Source organism: Nanorana parkeri, unplaced genomic scaffold, assembly GCF_000935625.1.
Source record: "Nanorana parkeri isolate BGI_ZX_2015 unplaced genomic scaffold, ASM93562v1 scaffold138, whole genome shotgun sequence".
Taxonomy (NCBI): Eukaryota; Metazoa; Chordata; class Amphibia; order Anura; family Dicroglossidae; genus Nanorana; species Nanorana parkeri.
This window is the reverse complement of record NW_017306406.1, coordinates 1,068,534-1,090,895: the sequence shown is the minus strand read 5'-3', so window position 1 is coordinate 1,090,895 and position 22,362 is coordinate 1,068,534. Positions and strand designations below refer to the sequence as shown.

The following is a 22,362-nucleotide window of genomic DNA, read 5'->3' as shown; positions in this document are numbered from 1 at the left end:
TTTTTAATCTAGTAATGCTTTACTTTTACTTAGTGTATTCTTTTAAATTAAAATTATATGAGCAGTTCCAGAATTCCTTTGGGTGCTTACAATTTACATAGCTCTACTCAACTGTGAGAAAACAGCTGATGTGAATAGTCCGTGAATCTTTTATGGTTCCAGAGCTCATGGCGTGTTTGAATGACCAAATCCTCCGTATGGTTTTATTATACTGGGAGATGTTATAAGCAAACATGTGGATTGGACAAGGAATAATTAAAGCAATATTTGGAATCATTGATCCGTACTGTGCACTGCTGGGATCTTATGAGATTGAAAGAGGCTGTCGGAAAATTGGATTTATGGCCATGTATTTCAGAGTGCTATTAAAGAAGCAATTCTGGATGCATAACTGGCGTATTGTGGCTTGCATGTACCCATAATTCCTTTTGAGATGATTATTCCATCCTTCCTTGGTTGCGTGGGATAAGGCCAGTGTGTGAAACTAGCGCTGGACACCTGCAGTTATAAGGCAAAGTTTAGTATAACAAGGACATAGAGACTGTCCATCCATATTACTATAAGCCTCATTAGTGTAAAAGGATAAAGGGTCATCGTACACAAGGCTGATGATACAGTTACAGTTTGATACTGGGGAGCTAAATCACCACTGGTTTATTTTCATTTCAGTTATAGAGAAAAAGATGGATAGTGAACTCAACAGCAGGAGACCACCTTGTAGTAGGAGAGAACACAATGACAGAAGACCAACTTGTAGATAGAATCCAAGGCCAGGAGACCACTTTGTAGATAGAGAGAACCCAATAACAGGAAACCACCTTGTAGAGAAATAGAGAGAGAACCTAAGAGTGAGAAAAGTCCTTGTAGAAAGAGAGCCTAACAGATCACTCTGCCACTCTGGGAAGAGAGAGAGAAAATCCAAGTGAGCGAGCCCAATGGCTGGAGACCACATTGTAGAGAAATATAGAAAGAGAACCTAAGAGTGATATAACTTCTTGTAGCAATAGACAGAGATCCTAACGGAAAATATACTCGGGGGGAAAAAAAAAGAAAATCCAAACGCTGGAAATCCAACAGCAGGAGACCACCTTATACAGACTAAGAGCTAGAATCTGGACACAGAAGGCTAAAGTCCTTGTAGAGAGATTCAACCTAACATTAAAAAAACCACCTTGTAGAGCGAGAGAGGAGGGGGAGAGTGAGAGGGAGAGAAAGAGAGATGGGGGGATTAGAGAAGGAGAGGGAGAGAGAGAGCGAGTGAGAGAGATAACCCAATAGCAGGAGGCCATCTTGTAGCTTAGCTAGAGAGAGCCCAATAACAGATCACCTTGTAGAAAAATGTGGAGAGAGAGTCAAAGAGTGAGGAATTACCTTGTAGAAAGTGAAAAAGAGTGAAAGAGCCTAACGGAAGATCGCCTTAAGGGGAAAGAGAGAGAAAATCCAAGAGCAGGGGACTACATGATAGATAAAGATAGAACCCAACAGCAGGAGACCACCTTATATTTAGAGAGATATAGAATCTGGCCACAGAAGACTACCTTGTAGAGAGAGATTGAACCTAACAGAAGGGATCATTTTGTAGAAAAAGATAGAGAACCCATGAGCAAAAGTTCACCTTGTGTGGAGAGAGAGAGAGAAAACCCAAGAACATGATACCATCTTGTAGAGAAAAAAAAGAACTTACAACAGGAGATCAGCTTGTAGTTAACGAACTCAAAACCTTTGTTACAACATTTATTTAATCTCGGTGCTGATAATTTTCTCCATCCTCTTTCAGAAATGTCCTGTCTACATGCACTCACTCCAGCATCTGCTACACATCATTGATTAGGACTGGTTTCCTAATGGTGTCCAAGGTGGACCATGCCTGTGTAATGTATCGGTGCGGCCGCTTGTAGTTGTCATCTCAGTTGGGAAACATCCTTATAACAGGAAATGTCTGAACAAAAATATTCATGACAGGATCATTGGGTATTCTTTCAATAAAATCTGCAGATTTAAAAAGATTGTAAGTAACTTTGGAAACGAACATGTTAAAACTAATATGAGTGTTTATTGATCGGATTTAGATCTACATTAAATCTCGAGGCTATGCCTTCTAAAAGGCACTGTGGTCCTCTGCTATGCCAGGATTTTGGACACAGGCTGTTAAATATTAATTGACCACAGCCATTTAATGTTGTAAAACCGGAAATATTAACACAGCTTTTGATTGCTATAGATTTTTTACAGGGTTAATGCTTTCAAATTCTATTTCTATTTCAGTACAAGCTAAGGTGATTATATTGTGAGCAAATTCTAAACTTTTGGGGGGATTTAAAATGGAACTAAACTTGAAAAAGAAAGCGCAAATAGGCTCTTTATTGCAGACTAGACATAGCATGTCAACAAATATACCTGCCTGTTTGCAATCTTCTTTGGAATGTCCACTGAGCTGTGCATGTGCAACTTAGGAGTTTGGAGAAGGCAGGAGAAGTGAACGATCTAGGACAGGGCTGGGGAACCTCCGGCACTCCAGCTGTGGTGAAGCTGCAAATCCCATGAGGCATTGCAAGATTATCACAGCCACAGACATGACAGATGCATCATGGGACTTGTTGTTTTACCACAGCTGTAGGGGCGAAGGTTCCCTACCCCTGATCTACGACAACATAGCCGAACTGGAAAAGTGAGCTGAGTTGTACAATTTTTCCAAATCGGCTATGTTTGTATTAGATTGTTCACTTCTTCTGCCTCCCCCAAACCCTTCACCCTTTTGTTAATAATCCCCTTAGTGTGCATTCTCAGCACACCTCAGTTCTGGAATGAATGATCTGCCATGTTTTTGTGCTGGGGTTACATCATTCCAGCCCAGTCAATGACATTGCCTGAAGATCTCGACCTCGGAAAAAGAACGGGTGAAGGCACCACCTCCTGCGAGGAAACGAGTGGGGGTGAGTTTAGTTCCGCTTTAAGGCTAAACTACAGTTGTGATTTTTTTTTCTCTTTTTACTAAGAGATTTAACTACTTGCTGATAGTCACCTAATTGGGCTACAGCTACACAGGAGCTACACCTAGCTATTAATCACTAGATGTTGCAAGTGATCCTAAAACCGGTGGAATGAGAGGCTTCCTGTAGGGTAAACGGCTCAAATGGCAATCTCACGTGATCCATTTCTGAGTGATTGAATCTATAAGATACTGCTAAATGCTGTTTGTGTAGCTTACTCCATAGGGTGTAATTTGTGTCATTTGATACTCACTAGTAATTATAGTAGCAGAATTGAGCTACTAAAAGTATTTCATGAAGCGCTTATCTTATGAGGTGAATGCCAGCACATGGGTAAAACTGTACATTTTGAAAGAATAAAGTATATATCTTGGAATACTGTTTTTTAGCTTTTGGTAGGGTGTGGGAAATTTAGACCCTATGTCAAATTTTTATGGCAGTCTCTGTCCCCATTGGGGAGATTTTGCCTTCTATTTGTCCTGCTGACCATTATCACCGACACAGAAAGTGAGGGGAAATCCAAAAATTTTGAGTTGTTCCCAGAACATAAGGTCACGAGTAACCAACCATTGGGGACACCTTCTCCTTCTGCCTAAGACAGGAATTCCTCTCAATGTGGGGGATTTCCTATAACTGACTGTTACATATCTGGGACAGGAAGTGAAGGGATATTTCCCCAATGGTAGTTGAGGGATGATTTGGACTGAATTTTATGTGAGATTTTTACTGCTATGTAGTAATCAAGATTGCATTTTTTAACTTATTATTAATTATTTAATAATGAATTAATAATTATATTATTCTGGACTTAAGAGATGTAATATACCTTAAAAGCCCCAAACAATTTGTTATCCTTTTCACTCTATACTAGTCGGGGTGTGGTGGTATCGTAGCCCGAACAAGTATGCCAAAAGTGTTTTTTTTTGTATGTTTCATGTTTGATTGTGGACTGTGAGATGTTTGACTGCGGGATTATATGTACATGGTTGATGCACATTCACAATACGCCCTGGTGTGAACAGGGTGTCACTGTCCATTGCCAGACTGCAGACCTGAACAGAACAGGTCCCTCTTCAGAGGAGCTGACTGCAATAACTGTCCAGTGTTGTGCCACTTATTGCCCTGGGCCCACCAAAAACATAATATTAGCATGTCAGCACCAAAGCTCACTTGCAGTCATTCCCTTCAATTACCCCCACTCCAGCTAGATATACTTACCTTATTTTGGTACAAGGAAAAGGAAGCCCTGTTTAAAGAGTGTCAAGTGAATAGAGTTGTGAAGTGTCGTGGGACCAGGGGTGCCCTCTTACCTGGGGTCTGGCGGGTGGGGCGGAGTTTGTAGGGTCCTTCTTGGGGTGATTTGGTGCCCGGCGGCAGGCTGCTGGTGCGCACATGAGTGCATGCACATGTGGCACTGCCATGGCTTCTTAGTCGCTTCGGGTGCTGGTCATTGACAGGGAGGGCCTTGCGAGCTCTCCCTCTCTCTCAGCCATCCCATTGGTTTGCAGGGACCTATGGCTTCCTTGTTGCCCAGACAACGGGGGCGTTGCTGGCCCTTGCTGGGTTTAAATTCCAACCAGAGCCAAGACTTGTTGCTGACTTATTCTGCCATTCCCAAAGCAGATACAACGCCTCATTGCCTGTTTCCTGCCATCCTTCCCTGCTATGTGGATCAACTGGTTATCGACCCATGGCTTGTCTTACCGTTTATGATACCCGCTGCCTGCCTCGACCCGGACTGTATTCTGACAACACATTTTGGATCACCCTACCTTGTACCTCAGCCCGGACTCTCCTTCTCATTTTGTTCCCTGCTATTGGGTTCCAATCCAGCAAACAAGGGGACTTAACTCCTTCCCTAACATGAAGGATAATCTACATTGAATTCTTATGGGAAGATTTTTGTTGAGATGGTCTGGCAACAGGGTCTCTTCATACCCTACACATTTTTGTTTCCCTTTTGAGCAAACCTTTACATCAGTCCCTTGTTGTCTCTATTAGAGTGTTCAGGTCAGCTCCCCATTGTCAAAGAATGTTGTGCAGAACGCCTGAAGCAATGCTTATCTTTAGGCAGCCTTCCATTTTGTTCCCTTTATATGCGCATAGAGTTTTGTAAATGAATGGCCATTAGCAGCGAAACCACTTTAAGACCATGTCACAATAGAAACCTCTGTATAGTGCGGGTACATTGTATCATCTGTGTACAAAGGATCAAGTCATGCAGCAACATTTCATATCATGTTTCTCTTTAATAAACCGAGACCTGTGCCCTCTTTCCCTGCAAACTCTGTTAGAACATAAGAATCTCTGCTCTTTGTGAAAAGTGTGGCCTGTTGTTTTATTATTCCCGAGCCCAGTAGAACCACTCGTCTCTCTCCTTATAGCATTGAACTTAATGAATGTCCAACATTGTAGCTGAAAAGAAAAAAAAAATCATTATTGGGGCACGACCTAACTTATTCCTTCTTTATAATCAATAATGAGAAGTTGTCTGCTTTAATGATCATTGAACTAGGTAATAACCCTTGCCCATCTGGCTGGCTTTGCTGTATCCAACTTATCTCATTAGTTACATAGAAATTCTCCAGAGAAGGATTACAGTTCCTGCATGGTGACCATGCCTACAATCCCTAATAAATTAGTCTAAAGCATCTTTTGAGTTACTTGGCTCATGTGTACTGCATAAGAGGAAGAAATTCACTGCAGATGTAGAGGTTCTATAGAAATTAGGGGATCGTTATGCGATCCTCATGGTAACACACAGATTTAGCAAGGATGATGACTTCTGAAGGCAATAATCTTCCATGGCATATAGATCAGAGAGAAGGGACCTTATCAGGCAATTTTGACAGCCCATGGCAATAATTACTATTCCCCTGCAACAGAGATGTTGGGTTTGTATGTATGTTGAATGTGCAAGCAAAGACTTTAAATTTGTATTAAACAAATGTACAAAAAATTATCCGCACTCGGGTTATATTAAAACTTCTGTTGGCCGCATTGTCTTATCAGCGATTTCCGTTCAAGACTACTGTCTCCCCAGTCACCGCTGTGTAGATGTGGATGTCTTCTGTCAGTTCATTTGTAACTGCGGCGCGAGAAAAAATGGATCCCACTTGTGATTTGCACAAAAGAAGAGCAGTGTGCAGTGATTGGTTTTTCGTAGTCTGAAGGTGTGTCTGGTGTCGTAATTTATAGAAGATTTTGTGTGCAGTATGGAGAAAGTTTTTTTTGTCGCAAAGAAGTGTGTATGAATGCAAGGGCATTGTGATCTTGCATGACAATGCACGTCTGCACACCTCTGCCAACACGGTTGACACTCTGCAAAAACATACAATACTGTTAAAGTATCCTCTCTATAGTCCTGATCTTGCTCCATTGGACTTTCACCTGTTTGGTCCCCTGGAAGCAGCCCTACGAGGAGGAAGATTCACCTCTGATGAAGAAGTGAAGACAGTGGTGTATCGTGGCTCGCAGCTCAGCCTAGAACATTTTTTAATGAGGGAATACAAAAGCTTGTTGACAAAGTGTATTGAAAAGCAAGGAGATTATGTCAAAAAATTATGCATTTCGCTTTTCTAAAAGTTGATTAAAATAAATTCTACAGCCAGAGTGCGGATAATTTTTGACTCAGTTTCCAAACAGATGGCTCCAGCTCTCTCAGCTCTTCTACCCTGAGCTTCCTGTCCGGTGCAAGATCACAAAACAAAGCACAGCCTCCAGGAGCTGCCCATCTACTAGCTTGGAGAACGTAGAAGGGAGGAGGGAGCAGGGGAGTGGCTGTGCCTTTTGTGTTTTTGGGTACACAACGCTTACTAGCACACACACAGGTGTCTTCATAGGACCCTGCAAGGGAAAGGAGACCCCCTAAAACAGTGCTCAGGGGACCAGCTGATTCTGTGGGAAACTAAAATGTTTAAACATCAAGGAGCAGCATTCATTTGAAGTGATTTCATCAGCAAGTGAAGTGAAGTTTGGTACTTTTGGATAGAGTGGGGAAGGATTAGAGCACATTTTGGGTTTTTACTGCTATTTGGGGGTCCGCTAATATCAGACTTGGGACTATGTAACACAAAGAGATTTTTTTTGCCACAGGATTGCTAGGGAATTCAGGGAGAAAAGTCACCTACTTTCTATATGTTGCTCCCTTGTTGGATTTGCAGCCAAAGCATCACTCCCTCATTGCTGAAAAGGCTTTAAAATGTAAGTGGTCAGCTAAAGAAAGACACCTCGCTCATCCAGGCAGGGAGCGACACATGCAAGCAGATGAGTTTTTTTACTGTCCAGATACATCCTTTAAAGTGATCCTGCCACTGGTGAGTTCTCCAATCAGCTTGAGGAAGAGTTAGTCCAGAGAATTTCCTTCCTGCCCTCTTGTGACAGTGGGGGGGTGTCTGAGAGGCCAGTCCCCAAGCTCCAGCTATGACATGGGAGGCAGAAGAGTGAGTGACATGTTGTTCATACCCTAAATGTACTTCCTTCACTTTCAACAGCTAAACATAACAGCTAAACATAACTGTATGGGACATGCACAGGTTATCTTTAGAGTTGATGGCAAATTATATTTGCCAAGATAGCTTCCATGAGAGCACTTGAAAGAGTGAGGCTCCTACCACCACAAACCGGAAACCCTTCATGTAAAGGTCTTTAAAAGGAGGTCCCTCAACACTGCTGGTCATTAAGGTGTTTCCTCCAGACCGGCAGGTTCATAAGTAAAACCTTTTCTTGGGTTGGTCGAGATTTGCTTTTTTTGGTGCTGTTTGCATCCCCCTTACTGCTTTTTGTAGTATAATTGAAAGAGGGGTACTCCGGGGCTTCTGAAAAGGGAGAAAACTCTATGCAGGCTAAACAACACATATCTATCATCTTTTTTCTGCAGTCTCTAGATTAGTGTGCTATACTGCCCAGTGCTAGTTCTGTATATACAGCAGGCAGCATGTCGGTTCCAAACATTTTATCATTTAAATTTTTACAAGAATAATCAACATTTTTCATAAAAGTGACAGATTCTACATAAGAACATTTCATTTGTGAGTGTCAAGTACAGCATGATCTTTAAATATGACCATGTAACCAGGAACTTCAAGAACTACGGTATCTATATCTGCATTGTTCTTTAAGTCATATACCCATAGTTCATGACTGTGGGTGATGATAATATATGCATAGAAACCATCTTCCCTGTCTAGAACCTCAGATCACACTTTTCCAACTGTGGCTCATCTAATGTCCACACAACTGAAGCTGGTAATGCAAATGTTTCATCCTTTCTCTTTCCATCACTTCTATGATCCCAAGAATCCATAATAGTAGGCAGTGTGCTTGCCTAAGCAACTTTAGGGAACATTTTACTCCTTTTTTAGATAGTTCTGTGACCTTGAAAATGGAGATTCTGATCTTTTTTTTGTCCCATTTCAAACTAAGCAGATAACTAATGAAGTGTGAGCTGGAAGTTCATGGCTGGATGGTGTTGGACGGGCAACATTATCTGCAAGTAGGAGAGATGGCATCCGCATCATTCAATATCAGACAACTTTCCATCCAAAACCATGCCTCCTGTTAGTGACCCTTTCAAAAATATCAAGCAATAAAAATAACGCGTTTAGTTATTCTCTTTCTGGAAAAAGGAGAACGATTATTTCATTGCATATGTTTAAAAAGCACCTATTGTTTAAACTAGCGACATCTCGGTTGTTTATGGATCCTTATGATGGTGGTTCAACCTTGAATGTTAGAGGAACATATGAGCGGAATGTGAGAGTAGTACATAGTTATATTTTTGGGGATTTAACAGGCAAGTAAGTCTGACTTGTGTTTTCTTGTTCCACGTGTGATACTGTTATCCATTTACAGTGATCAGTTTAAGAAATTAATCAAAATATGCTAAGAAAACATTGTAGAGAAGCTGTTCACACCTTTGCGATTTGTCGCGCTGTAGAAATTGCCTGTTGCACAAAAAGGGACAGGAGCGATTTTCGGGCGGATGTTGCGTGATTTCGGTCCCAAAGACATCTCTATGCATTGAAAACAGTGCAACAACCGCACGGTTTTCAAAAAATCGTGTGAACAGAAACACACGAAAAACCGCTCACCAGCTCAGTCGCTTAGGTGTGAACCTAGCCTCAGGTGCTTACATATCTCTTTGTAATGGCAACTGTCTGCTCCAGTGTTTGTATCCTCTATCCTAAATACTTAGCCAGTGCTGGCCAAACCTACACAGTAACTACCCATAGACGTGGATGGGTTCCCATTCAAGTGTGGGGTGGGGGAATGGAGTTTTTGCTTATCCTGATGTCATAGTTTCTTTTAGTCATAGTTCACATATTCCAAAAATGTGTATGTATGCCATGTAGTCTGTCTCATCTCATTCCCTATGATTCTTCTTTTTGACATTTAAAATATGGGCATATTTTCAAAACCACATGCTATGCTTGGTAGGGACAATGCCGACTGCTGCAGAATTTACTGATACTTTTTGTTGGATAGATAAGTGACACTAATCTCAGGAGTTAAATCTTAAATATGCATTCAAGTACCCTAACTATTAACATATTTGTATATCACTCAGCCTTAGATCCTCAAATCATCTCTGAATTGGTGCTGACACTGTCCTTCCTTCTGGAGGGTGGCTACTTTTGTTCCCCATGGTTCCTGTGTGTGTGGTTAAGTAGTCACCGCTCCAAGCTCACTCCTGTGATGGACTACAATCTCAATACAAATTAGTAAACTAAACATGAGATTATAGTAAGTGTTGAAGTAAGTGTTCATGCTGATGGAAAAATTAGCACCTCTCATGATTCTACTACAACAAATTTTCAAAGGATTATAGTTATATGTTTTTGTTGTTTCTTAACCAACTGAAGTGTAAAAAACAAAACAAACAAAAAAACAGCCCAATACCATAGGATTTGGAAACCAGCAAGCTTTTTTATTAATGCATTGAGCTACATAACAATCATCACAGAATGCCTTGACTCATTTTGCACATTTGTACTTACTCATAAAGCTATAAACATGCAAAATGCGTACAGCTATGCTGGAATAAAAAAAAAAAAATGGTGGTGTTTCCTGGTGATTGCTATGTACGCTTAGTATTTCAAGCAATAAAAGATAACTGGTTTACAAATCCCTTCATTTTGGACCATTTTTCTGCACTTGGAGCATTTAAGAGTCGAAGACTCTGCTCTGAGTGGGTGCTGCAGAGTTAATATATTGGATTCCCTCATGTGGCAGCAATGTTTGGTCTAAATTAAAATATGTGTCATAGGTTGATTTCCAAAAATATTCTTTGGGTGCTCCTAAGAGCATTACCCATGCTATTATCTGCCCAGCGTAATGCTATGCATGGCCTACCTTACTTTTAGGGGTGTATTTAAAAACAATTTGCTAAGCCATTCATCCTGCAATACTCTGTAAACATTTGTTTTGTGCAAATAGAGACACAAACAAATGTTCTTAGTATATTCTCTTTTCAAGTTGAATGTAATATTAGGAAGATACCACAGCATGACCAGTAGATGGAGCCATGGGGCGAAGGGAGCTTATTTCCTATGCTCCTCGGCTCCATCTAGTGACCAGAAAGTGGTATTTTGCTAATATTACTTTTACCTTGAAAATAAAATATACTAAGAATGTTCATTTTTGTCTCCTTTGGCACAGAACAAATGTTTACAGAGCTTTGCAGGATGAATGGCTCCACAAATTGTTTTTAAATACACCCCTTAGTGTTTTAGTCTAGACCGGTCTTTCACAGCCTTTTTACACCAGGGGAACTTTTGAAATGTTTTTTAGGCCCTTGCAACTCCTGCTAAAAATATACCTACAGTTTATGGTAGGGATGCACCGGTACCGTTTTTTTGGTATCGAGTACGAGTACCAATATTTATAGTTCGGTACTCACTGATACTGAGTACCAATACCGGTACTTCCGATAGCATAGAGCCGGCTTCCCGGGCAATCAGGAAGCCAGGCAGCGTGTCATTCCCCCCCCCCTGGCTTCTTGATTGCCCGGGAAGCCGACTCCATTCTGTTTGGCCGGCTCGATGCTGATTGGCTGGGAAGCTGGCTTCCCAGCCAATCGCCATGGAGACCAACCAATGCAGACACCTCATTCCTCTCACATAGATCCTTAGCAGTAGTCATTATCATACCAGTCCCTTGGACAGCTGGGCAGACACCGCTTTCCAAGCTCTCCTGGATCTGCCCACGTCTCCTGTGTGCACAGCGTTCACGTGATCGGCCCTCACCCTGCTACTGCGCATGCACAGGATTTCTAAATGAGAGCGCTGGGCAGTCTGTGCATGCGCAGTAGCAGGCTGAGGGCTGATCACCTGGGCGCTGTACACACAGAAGACATAGGCAGATCTTGGAGAGCGGTGTCTGCCCAGCTGGCAGAGGGACTTGTACGGTAATGACTGCTGCTAAGGATCTATGTGAGGAGAATGATTTGTTGGCAGGGTGGGAGTCGTATCACCATATTATCAGATTTGTTTGCCCGGCTTCACACTGATTGGCTGGGAAGCCGGCTTCCCGGCCAATCAGCAGAGAGCTGGCCATACAGCATGGAGCCAACTTCCCGCCTCCATGTTCCCTCGTGGCACTGATGGTCAGAGGAAATCTCCCTCTGACCGGAAGTTCCAGTATCGTGAAGGGCATCGGAGCATATGGGCGAGTACAAGTACTCTCTCAAATACTCGGTATCGGCACCGATACTAGTATTGGTGCATCCCTAGTTTATGGTATATTAGCGTGATCACTAAGTTGTAGTTGCTTTTAAAACTAAGTTGCATTTTAAATATAATAATAAATAATGTCATACCTCGCATATTTGACACACTGCTATATTTGTATAACCAGCTCTGTACAACCACATTTTCAGTAATCTTGAAATTAAATGGATAGTAATAACAGGAAAGGATTGCAGACAATAAAAATGGTGGTGTCTCCTAATATTAGTGGCCAGTGGGGAAGTGCCCCTTGCATTGATGGTTATTGTAGGTAGGATCAATTTGCCATTTCTTCCTACTCAAGGAACCCCTAGCAACCTCAGGAGGAACCCTACAGTTCCATGGAACCCTGATTGAGGAAGGCTATTCTAGACTTAAAGGGTGCTTGTGTTTCGGGGAGCCAGAAGGGTAAAAAAGGTAGCAACTGAAAACATCATTATCTCATCATACATTTATATTTCCATTATATTATACCAGTAAGGACAGATTTTTATTAGAAGACTATACAAATGTTCCTTGTTCCCTTGTTTTATTTTACAGATTTATATATCTTTCTTTTTTGTATGTGTCCATTTAGGCTGTCCATAGGCATTAAATATCTCTCATACTTTAAAATCTTTGTCTCTGCTCATAGCAGGTTTGGTGACTGAGTCCTGCTTAGGTGACATTGTGTGACTTACAACGGCCTTTGTTATGTCTCAGATCAACTGAAAACTACATACGATGCCCCTCCAAGCAAGACTGACTCACTTCCTGAGGAAGGGCTCAAATCAGGCACACTTGACAGCACTCAAGATGCCACCAAGACCCAACAACAGCCTCCATTAATCAAGCACGCAGCGAAAATGATTCTTACACTGCTGGATTCCATCACAGGTGACCTGTTCACTATTGCAGACATCATTAACACAATTTCTCTGTGCGCCAGACACCAAAATGTTTTGCCTCACAACACAATATCCTGCGGGGAAATAGTCTTTGATTTCTGTAGCAGGGAAACCTGGACCTAAATTTAAAGAATTCAGGCACATAGTTAAAATCTAGCTTTAGCTTACATAACTTGCTTTTGTGGAAAGATTTTTAATTATTTTTCAGTAGGAACTGTTTTTTTTGTACAGAACTGCTGCAAGTCATCTGAGATCAGGCTTCTGATGGCACTCCCTGCTTTGCTGGGAAATGAGTAGGAGAAAGTAAGCAGCCGTACAGGAAGAAGACGCTCATGCTGAGTGGCACCGTTAGTTCATATAGCAGACAACAAGGGCAGAGGCACCAAGCCTGCAAATGTGATGGCTTTACAGCTCCGGGCATGAAAACAAAATATTTATCAAAAGCTACAGAAGATATAAATCCACTCTGAATGCACCAAATGCATTTCCAAACTCGTTTTCGGCCTCATCTGGAGTATGCGGTCCAGTTTTGGTCACCGGTACTCAGAAAAGATGTCCTTGAGCTGGAAAAAGTCCAGCGGAGGGCAACCAAACTCATTAAGGGGTTGGAGGACCAGAGCTATGAAACAAGGCTGTTAACATTAAATATGTTCTCTTTGGAAGTAAGGAGATTAAGGGGGGGGGCATGATTTTCTTGGATAATATGTTCAATGGTGATAGAACCATTATTAACATACTCTTTACGGTTAACTCCATAACAAAGACTAGAGGCCACCACCAAAAACTGGTGGATAAAAAATTTCAGCACACGGGGCGCAAGGGGTTCTTCTCAGTTAGAGCGGTTAAGGTCTGGAACTCACTGCCACAGGAAGTGATTTCAGCTAAGAGTGTGGAATCATTCAAGAAACTCTTGGACGATTTCCTTGGAGAGCATAACATACAGGGGTACAGGTAGTGCTAAGAGCAAAATCACACATGGACACACGCACACACCAGCTCAAACATAAATGCATACACGCAATAGGTTGGACTTGATGGACTTATGTCTTTATTCAACCTCAAATACTATGTAACTAAGTAACTATGTAACTATATATTTGGGGCACGCAAAGTGGATTTATATCTTTTGTGTCTATTGAAGAGTACATTTAAATGTATTGCTTTTGTGTCCAGAGTTTAGCTTTAACTCTTGAATTATATACAGGGAACACAGCCTACCTGCTGTGTAAATTCCAGCATAGCTGTACCACCCTAGAGCACCCTATTCCCTTTGACAGTAACCTGTTACTTTTTTGTTGCCGGTTTTAATGTAGGATCATGCCCACACACACACCCACTGTAGGCTTCTTGATGACTACTACAATAAAGAGAGCCTATGTAGTAATGCTTTAGTCCAGAAAACTGATACAGATGGGTGGGTGAGTCACAAACTAATTTTTGCACCCTCTGTATGGTAAAAATTGCAAATAATTGACCATGGTTTTTTCTCAAATCCACAAGAGCATGAAAGGTTAAACCTGTTGTAAATGTTTTTAATCTCACTGTTCATGCATTAAAATGTCAGTACTAATATGTTTCCCACAGCCAGCAATCACAGTTGAACTTGCTTTAGAAGTTTTACTCTCAGTGGCGATGAACAGGGATGTGCTGGGGTTGGTAAGAACTCAGTTGACCTATGCCCATGCAAAATTGTGACTAATACCCCCCCATCCAGGACCAGTTGCGGCAGGAGCAATCCCCGGCTCGCATTTACAGTTCACGAATGGGCAGGGAATGCCCCTGCTGCAACTGACATGCATTTGCTTACATCAGAACTGCTTTCCTCCTCATACATGGGAATGTAAATGCAGATTTTCTCCCCATACATGGGGATGTAAATGTAGCTTTTCTCCCCATACATGGGGATGTAAATGTAGCTTTCTCCCCATACATGGGGATGGAAATGTAGCTTTTCTCCCCATACATGGGGATGTAAATGTAGCTTTTCTCCCCATACATGGGGATGTAAATGTAGCTTTCTTCCCATACATGGGGATGGAAATGTAGCTTTTCTCCCCATACATGGGGATGGAAATGTAGCTTTTCTCCCCATACATGGGGATGGAAATGTAGCTTTCTTCCCATACATGGGGATGGAAATGTAGCTTTCTTCCCATACATGGGGATGGAAATGTAGCTTTCTTCCCATACATGGGTATGGAAATGCAGCTTTTCTCCCCATACATGGGGATAGAAATGTAGCTTTCTTCCCATACATGGGGATGGAAATGTAGCTTTTTTCCATATACATGGGGATGGAAATTAAGCTTTTTTCCATATACATGGGGATGGAAATGTAGCTTTTCTCCCCATACATGGGGATGGAAATGTAGCTTTTCTCCTTACACACGGGACTGTAAATTCTCCCCATTTCAGTGCAGCACAGACATTGTGTTTGTGTAAAAAAAAAAAGAAACATCAAGTAATGTATTGTTCATTTGCAATTGTGTTTTTCCTTTCCTTTGCAATATGCCTTTAAACTTGCTAGGGATTTTAGACCTCTTCTCTTTCGGAAGTGTCTAATGTGTGTTCTTGCCTCCTTATGACTCTACGCTCACCTCCCTACATACAAATGTTATGTAGCTCCTGGAAGAAGGGGAATACTATAGATCCAGGGGTAGTCAACCTTGGCTTTGCAGCTGTTGTAGAAACTACAATTCCCATGATGCATTGCAAGACTCTGACAGCCACAGGCATGACTCCCAGAGACAGATGCATGATGGGATTTGGGGTTTGACAGCTGGAGTGCCCAGGTTGCCTACCCCTGCTGTAGAGCGTTGCTTGAGTGACAGCTCTGAGCTTGCTAGGGCTGCTGACTTTACATCCCAGATGGTGGTGGCCGGCAGCAATCTCGGGGCTTTTGGATGTTTCTACAAGGGAAGCTTTTCTAGGAAAATAAAAAATGCATGCAATACATACAATGCACAAAAAAAAACTTTTTTGGGAAGACTGTTGTTGAGAAAATGGTCTCTTTAAGGCCTCATTCACACGAGTAACAGATCCGTGCACGGCCGTATCGGGCCGCTCCTGGGAAAGAAAGGTGCTGTGTGTGATTTGTATGCAGCTCCTGTCCTTCTCCATGGGACTATGCGGCTGTATGCTCACTCCAACTGCACGTCCGTGTGGTTGTCTCTGCTCGGACACAGACATGCTCCATCCTGCCAGCGTAGGAGTACGGACACCCGCACCCGCAGGGATGGACAGCCGCATACTCCCATAGAGAAGAACAGGCTGCTGAGTACAATTCACACACAGCACCTGTCCTTCCCAGGAGCGGCCCGATACGGCCGTGGACGCAGCATAGATCTGTACGGGTCAGCTGTTACTCGTGTGAATGAGGGCTAAGCCTCTCTGAATTAAGAATGAGCACCAGAATCCTTAAGCTGGCCATACACCTTACAATTATCTGCAGATTTTCTCTGGTCAGATGGAAAATGTGCAACAGATTCCTCCACCTAAGCTGAACTGTGTGGATGGAGGAATCTCCCACTGGGCCAAGCCTCACTATCTTGCTAGTCTGCCCCGCTGGCTCCCTAAACACCTGAACAATGCCTGCATCCAATCAGACTGTTCAGGTATTTTGGGAGCCAGCTGGGCAGACTAACAAGATGCTGAAGCTTGGCCCAGTGGGAGATTCCTCCATCCACACAGTTTAGCTTAGTTGGAGGAATCTGTTGCACTTTTTCCATCTGACCAGAGAAAATCTGCAGATAATTGTAAAGGTGCCCATACACTGCACGATTCTCATACGAGAATCGCGGGAAATCCCGCGATCGTACGATAATTGTGCAGTGTGAATGAAGACGTGCGGCCGTTTCTACTGTACGGTCGCACGTCTTTTGTCTAAGGAGCACCCTAGAAAACCAGCCGAAAATCTTACGATTTTTGGCTGGTTTGAACGGTGCACGGGAGAAAAATGGCGAACGGGCCGGTGTGCGCACGCGCACACTGCCCGTTCAGCATTGCCGTCATCGGAAGCCCGCCCCTCAGGGGGGCGGGCTTGTGATGATCGCAAGTACGATCTGCCTGTCCAAGATGGGCAGATCGTACGTTTTTTAAATTACTTTACAACCATTGCAAGACTAAGGTCTTGCGATGGTTGTAAAGTGTATGGCCACCTTTATTCTCACCTGTATCTCTGGTTATCTAGTGATCCCTGGTTAGTTTTGCAGATGAGATAACAAGAGATCCTTAATTGCTGATTGAGAGGACAATGCACAAGGCTTTCCCTTCGTTAATTACCTTCTCGAACATGCTGATTACAGGCATGATGAAAGGTCCTTGATTTGTTTGACACACATAATTCATTCTGAGATCTTTTTCTATTTCGCGGGCAAAACACTAATTTTCCTTTTGAAGAGCCCTAATTCAGACAGGTGCTCACCACCTTCTACCTTGTAAATGGTTAATGAAGACTTCGAGACTTTCAGAATTAGATTTTTTTTTAATACAATCTGAACAGAACTAATCTCTTTTGGATCATTACTTCACCTAATCACAAAGTCCTTTTTTTTTTAATTCAAATCCTGGCAGAGTTCTAATTGGCGGTTCTCTGGAGCTTGATAATTGCATACAATATTAGGGTTTTTTTTTTTGTGTGCTGTATACCTAATGGCCTCTGCAATTAAGGGAGAAATGTAGCTTAACCCCTCGGGCTGATCTGCCTGAAACAAATCATTGGAGTTCTCATTATTCAGTGATTAACTATACTGAGTTTGTTTGTAGAGAGACCTGACAGAAAATGTGTAATGTCTAGAAACTTTGGTCTTGGTCTCCTTTGTCCGGTTCAGTAGAGGAAGTAAAAACTTCCAGTCTGCGGATGTGCAGTTTTTTTATAAACATAGTGTCTGTATCAGAGTTCCCTAAACTTTTCCTCACTTTAAGAATTGAGGTTGCCTTAAAGCAGAACTGCAACAAAACACACAAAAAAGCCCATTAAAAGATAAATTAAAACTGCAGCCTTTGCTGCAATCCTTAAAGTAGAAGTAAAGTCAAAACTTTGTATTTTTCATTTTGCATAGAGTAAGGGAGGGTTATGACCCCTGTCAATTTTTTTGCCATCTGTGCTCCATAGGGGAGATTTCCCTTCATTTCATGTCTGATGGCCACAACAGGAAGTAATCCCTCTGAAGTCAGGGAAATGTCTGATGGTCAGTGGGGTCACCAAAACTTGTGTCCCTATTGGAAGGTTTCCCATCTATCCTTGTTCTGATGACAACTCAAAATGTGGTATTCCCTTCCACTTTCAGTTATAATGGTCAACAGGGCGAATAGCGGGGGTGAGGGTTCTAATCCCTCTTCACTCTATCCAAAACTTTAAAAAAAAGTATTGTCTTCAGTTGCACTTTAAATTTAATCTGGAGCTTCTTCTCTGGTACGTGTCTTCTACCACTAGAGGCCCGTATCCTTTTAGGCCCTGTTCACAACGGGGCAGTTCGGCCGGGTGAATTTGGCCACATGGATCCGCTGACATGAACAATGCCCTACATTGCTATGGGGTCGTTCCTGAGACTGCGCGGCTCAGTGTTATTTTGCAGCGCTGATCAGTGCAGTTTCCATAAAGATTTCAATGTTACCGCACTGATCAACGCGGTTTTGGGCTTTTTTAAATTCCATTTCGGCGCTGAAATGCAATTAAAAACTCCCAAAACCTCCCTTTTGAAATCAGCACAGTAACTTACCGCGCTGATCCGCAACCGCCCTGGTATGAGTGAGCTCTTAGGTTGAATGATGGACATCATTTTTCAACCCACTTACTCTGAGCACAGGCTATCATGGACCCACCCCCAAAATGTTACTGGACAAGGAATGTGAAGCAACAGGGGGATGAGCTCACGCTGCTTTCTCTTCCAATCAGCTTGCTTCTTGTCAGCATGTGCACTGATTTGCTCAGTGTGGCGCTTCTTCCTCAACCAGACTGAGCTATGCTGTACAAGTGACTGCAAAATGACAATGGCATTTTGGTACACTGTGGACTAAAGAACACCTCCCTGAAAATGTATAAGAAGGGGTGTTTTGTAGTCCTAACACACTATCTGTCAAAGGGTGACAATGCTTCTCTTTCATAGATACAGTACAGTGAGTTTTCTGTGTTTTCATCCTGGGAGTCTTATTGGCAGGACTACCAGATAAATAAAAAATAGAAAACTAATTCAGCCACCAGATTTAAAGACTTGTTATCTGCAATATGAATATGCTTTCTGTTTTTTAACTTACTTTGTGCTGCAAATGTTTAAATGCCCTGTGCTAATGGCTTACTAGAGTGTCAGACCGCAGCACCCATGTTCCCTGAGCAGCGCTGGGTAGGGCCGTGTCTGACCATTGGAGAACTGAACTCTGTGTTGGGCAGTGGTCCGACTCTCCAGTGTGCTGCTATTTGAACTCATGCTGCAACACAAAGAAAAAAAAAAAGGAAAATGTATTTATGACTTTATATGCAGCCTGACTTTATAACTGTAATAAATATTAAAGCTTCAATTGAGCGTTTAAGTGTGTCTAAACCTATGAACAAAAATGTAACATGACTGCATTGCAGTAAAGGCCTGTGTCAACAGGCTTTCGTTAGCTACAAACCAATTTTGTATACCCATACAAGTCTATTGGAGTGCAGAACCTGATTGAAGCAGATTAAAAGGAGGCCAACTGCAGGTCAAATGCACCTGTTAAGGTGCCCATACACTTAAAAAAACGTACGATCTGCCCATCTTGGACAGGCAGATCGTACTTGCGATGACTGCAATGGACGGGCGGGCTTGCTTGTTCGATGGAAGACGTGCGACCATACAGTAGAAACGGTCGCATGCCTTCCATACACTGTACGATTCTCGTACGATCGCGGGATTTCCCGCAATTCTCGTACGAGAATCGTACAGTGTATGGGCACCTTAATTGAATTCTGAATGATCTCAGTAGCATCTCAAAGTGGCAGTAAGCTCAGGAGTCTTAAAATGTATTTATGTACCTTTATCTTTTAACAAAAATCTATCTTATTTGTGTATCACTTGGCTGTAGATCCTCAAATCATCTCTGAATTGGTGGTGACACTGTCCTTCCTTCTGGAGGGTGGCTACTTTTCTTCCTCATGGTCCCTGTGTGTGTTGTAAAGTAGTCACTGCTCCAAGCTCACTCCTGTGATAGACTATAACCTTAATACAAATTAGTAAACTAAATGTGAGATTGTAGTCCATCCCGGGAGCAAGCATGGAGCGGTGACTACTTTACAACACACACAGGAACCATGAGGAACAAAAGCAGCCCCCCTCCAGAAGGAAGGACAGTGTCAGCACCAATTCAGAGATGATTGGAGGATTGCACGAGTGGGAAATCTGCTTTCAATGTAAACAGCCATTGATGGCTGTTTACATACAAGTGTTACATACAAGTGTTACATACAAGTGTTACATACAAGTGTTACATACAAGTGTTACATACAAGTGTTACATACAAGTGTTACATACAAGTGTTACATACAAGTGTTCCGGTGTCTGTAGAGACACCCGGTCGCTTGTATTATGCGTGTGGGTATGCACCCCCCCCGCTGCCACCGATCCCGAGCTCTGCTGTGCCCAGGGCGAGCCGGGACCAGCACGGCGGCTCTGTGACCAGAGTATACGATCTGTCTGCTGGTCTCCCCGCTGGTCTCCGAATGCAGGAAGTGATGTGTATTACATCACTTCCGCATTCAGCTGTCATTCCCGACTACAGAAGTCAGGGAGAAGCTGGTGAAGCAGATCTTTTTCTTCATCAGCTTCTCCGGGGGTCCCTGGGTTACATTAGGATGAGGTATGCCCCCTCCTCTCTCCTGACACTGTCGTGCTCTAGGTCCGTGACCGAGTGCCCGACTTTTCATAGGGGGTGACACCCCTCCAATGGTTGTACCCGGGTGCGGGCCACACCCCCTTGCGATGCCACTGGGCAGGGGCTCACCCAGTCCAGGCAACCTGAATAAAACTACAAGAGGGGGGTGGAGACAAGACCAGTCACCCTGTGCATGGAGAGAGAGCAGTAGTGACTGGTCTTTATTACAGGCAGCTCCAATGACTGCACAGATCTGGAAGAAATACACAAAGTTCACCAACATTTAAGTAAGAATACACATGACTCTTGTATTTAGACAATATTTGCTTTTTTAATCTAAATCCCAGAGGGCAAGGTAAGCAGGTCATATCAGATCTCTCCATTTTGCTTGTGCTGCTGTAGAAATGCTCATATAGGCTATTGCAAGTAGCTCCCTGTGTTGTAATACCTTTACGGGACAGCTGTATAGGTACTTGGCGTATTTCATCCTAATAACCCATTGCAGATTGTTCGGTATGCTTTGGCAAATGTGACATCTGTATCCTAAGGTTTTAATCTTTTTGCTTCATTGCAAACCTTAATCATACATTTTACTTTGAGTTAAGCTATTTGTCCGATGCCACAACCCAGTGCTACAGAATGTAATCTGGTGGATTAGTAAAACACAAATCCCGATACCCTTTCAACCTTGAAAATCTGATTAAAGATTTGAGAGCCATTTGTTAAAAAAAAAAGAAAAGTAATTATTCCGTTCTATAATACGTAGCTCTGGATTTGTGAAAACGTACTGCAGGTTTTTATGTGAAGGGAGAGGGGGTGTCGAGTTGGCGAGGGGCCTGCTTTTATAAGCACATAGGTTTTATTCATACCTTTAGAGAACTGAAGCGTGGCAAAGGCTGATATCACAGTTAAATCTAAACTCCATGCAGACGGCTAAGTGCATGATGAAATACTTATACGAGAGCGGTTTTACCTGCAAAATAATTTGTATTTCTGCCTATTCAGTCTTGGGATTTACACAGTTGTGCCACACAGCACAGTCCTGCATGGCGAAGGAGGACATCTGACTTTTCTCTGCTGCAGTCAAGTGACACTTAGAGGTCCCCTCTACGACCCCCACACTGTAACCGGACAGTGACAGGAGAAGCAGCAGACTGATGAGCTCATCTCTCTCTCAATCTGCTCTGTCATTCTATTAGCATGCTGCTTGCCCTGTAGCACAATTGATTGGCTCCTTGTGCTGCTTCTGCCTGCCCAGTCTGAGCTCTGCTCTAGTACCCGTAACTGTTTGGGAAAACCAAGTAAGACACTCTTGAGGCAGCTCACGCTGGTTTAGGGTAACCACAAAGTTGAAAAGAAAGACAAAAGGTGCGCCTCCATCGTGTAAAAATGCTTTTATAAGGTTCCGAAGAAGGAGGCATGGCCCCTGAAAAGTGTCAACCAGGGAGGATATACAGCTTGTCGGCTGTGCCGGACCATTGACATTTCAGTGTTTTGTTTGCTGTTTTCTAGTTCATGCCTATTTATCTCATCTGTTTGTGAGTATACGTTTTTAACCTTTTCATATAGCTAGCAATGAAGTAATAAAATGAACTAGGATCACAGTAATCCAGCACGTTATTATTCTGAGTTGCCCCACTCAAGCGGCGGCCATATTGAGTGGGGCACGTGAGATTAATAACGTGCTGGATTAGTGTGATCCTAGTTCATTTTATTACTTCATTGCTGTGCTGTATGTGTATAGGCCAATGTAGTTGGATCTGTATGTGCGTTTTAATTAATCGATCTGTCCCCGCTGCCTGATTGACAGCTGGCTCTGCCTCTCTAGAGCCAGCTGTGTCCACCCTCTCCCCTGTCTGTCCTTTCAGTGAGCGCTAGAGGAACAGAGAGGGGAGCAGGGAATGGTAACTGTAAGTCACTGCT

At 42.8% G+C, this 22,362-nt stretch overlaps 1 protein-coding gene across 2 annotated transcripts in view; it reads left to right on the top strand.

Moving 5' to 3' along the window:
• KHDRBS3 (KH RNA binding domain containing, signal transduction associated 3) overlaps positions 1 to 22,362 on the top strand; it is a 94,959-nt gene that overhangs the window by 24,980 nt on the left and 47,617 nt on the right. The window lies entirely within an intron of this gene.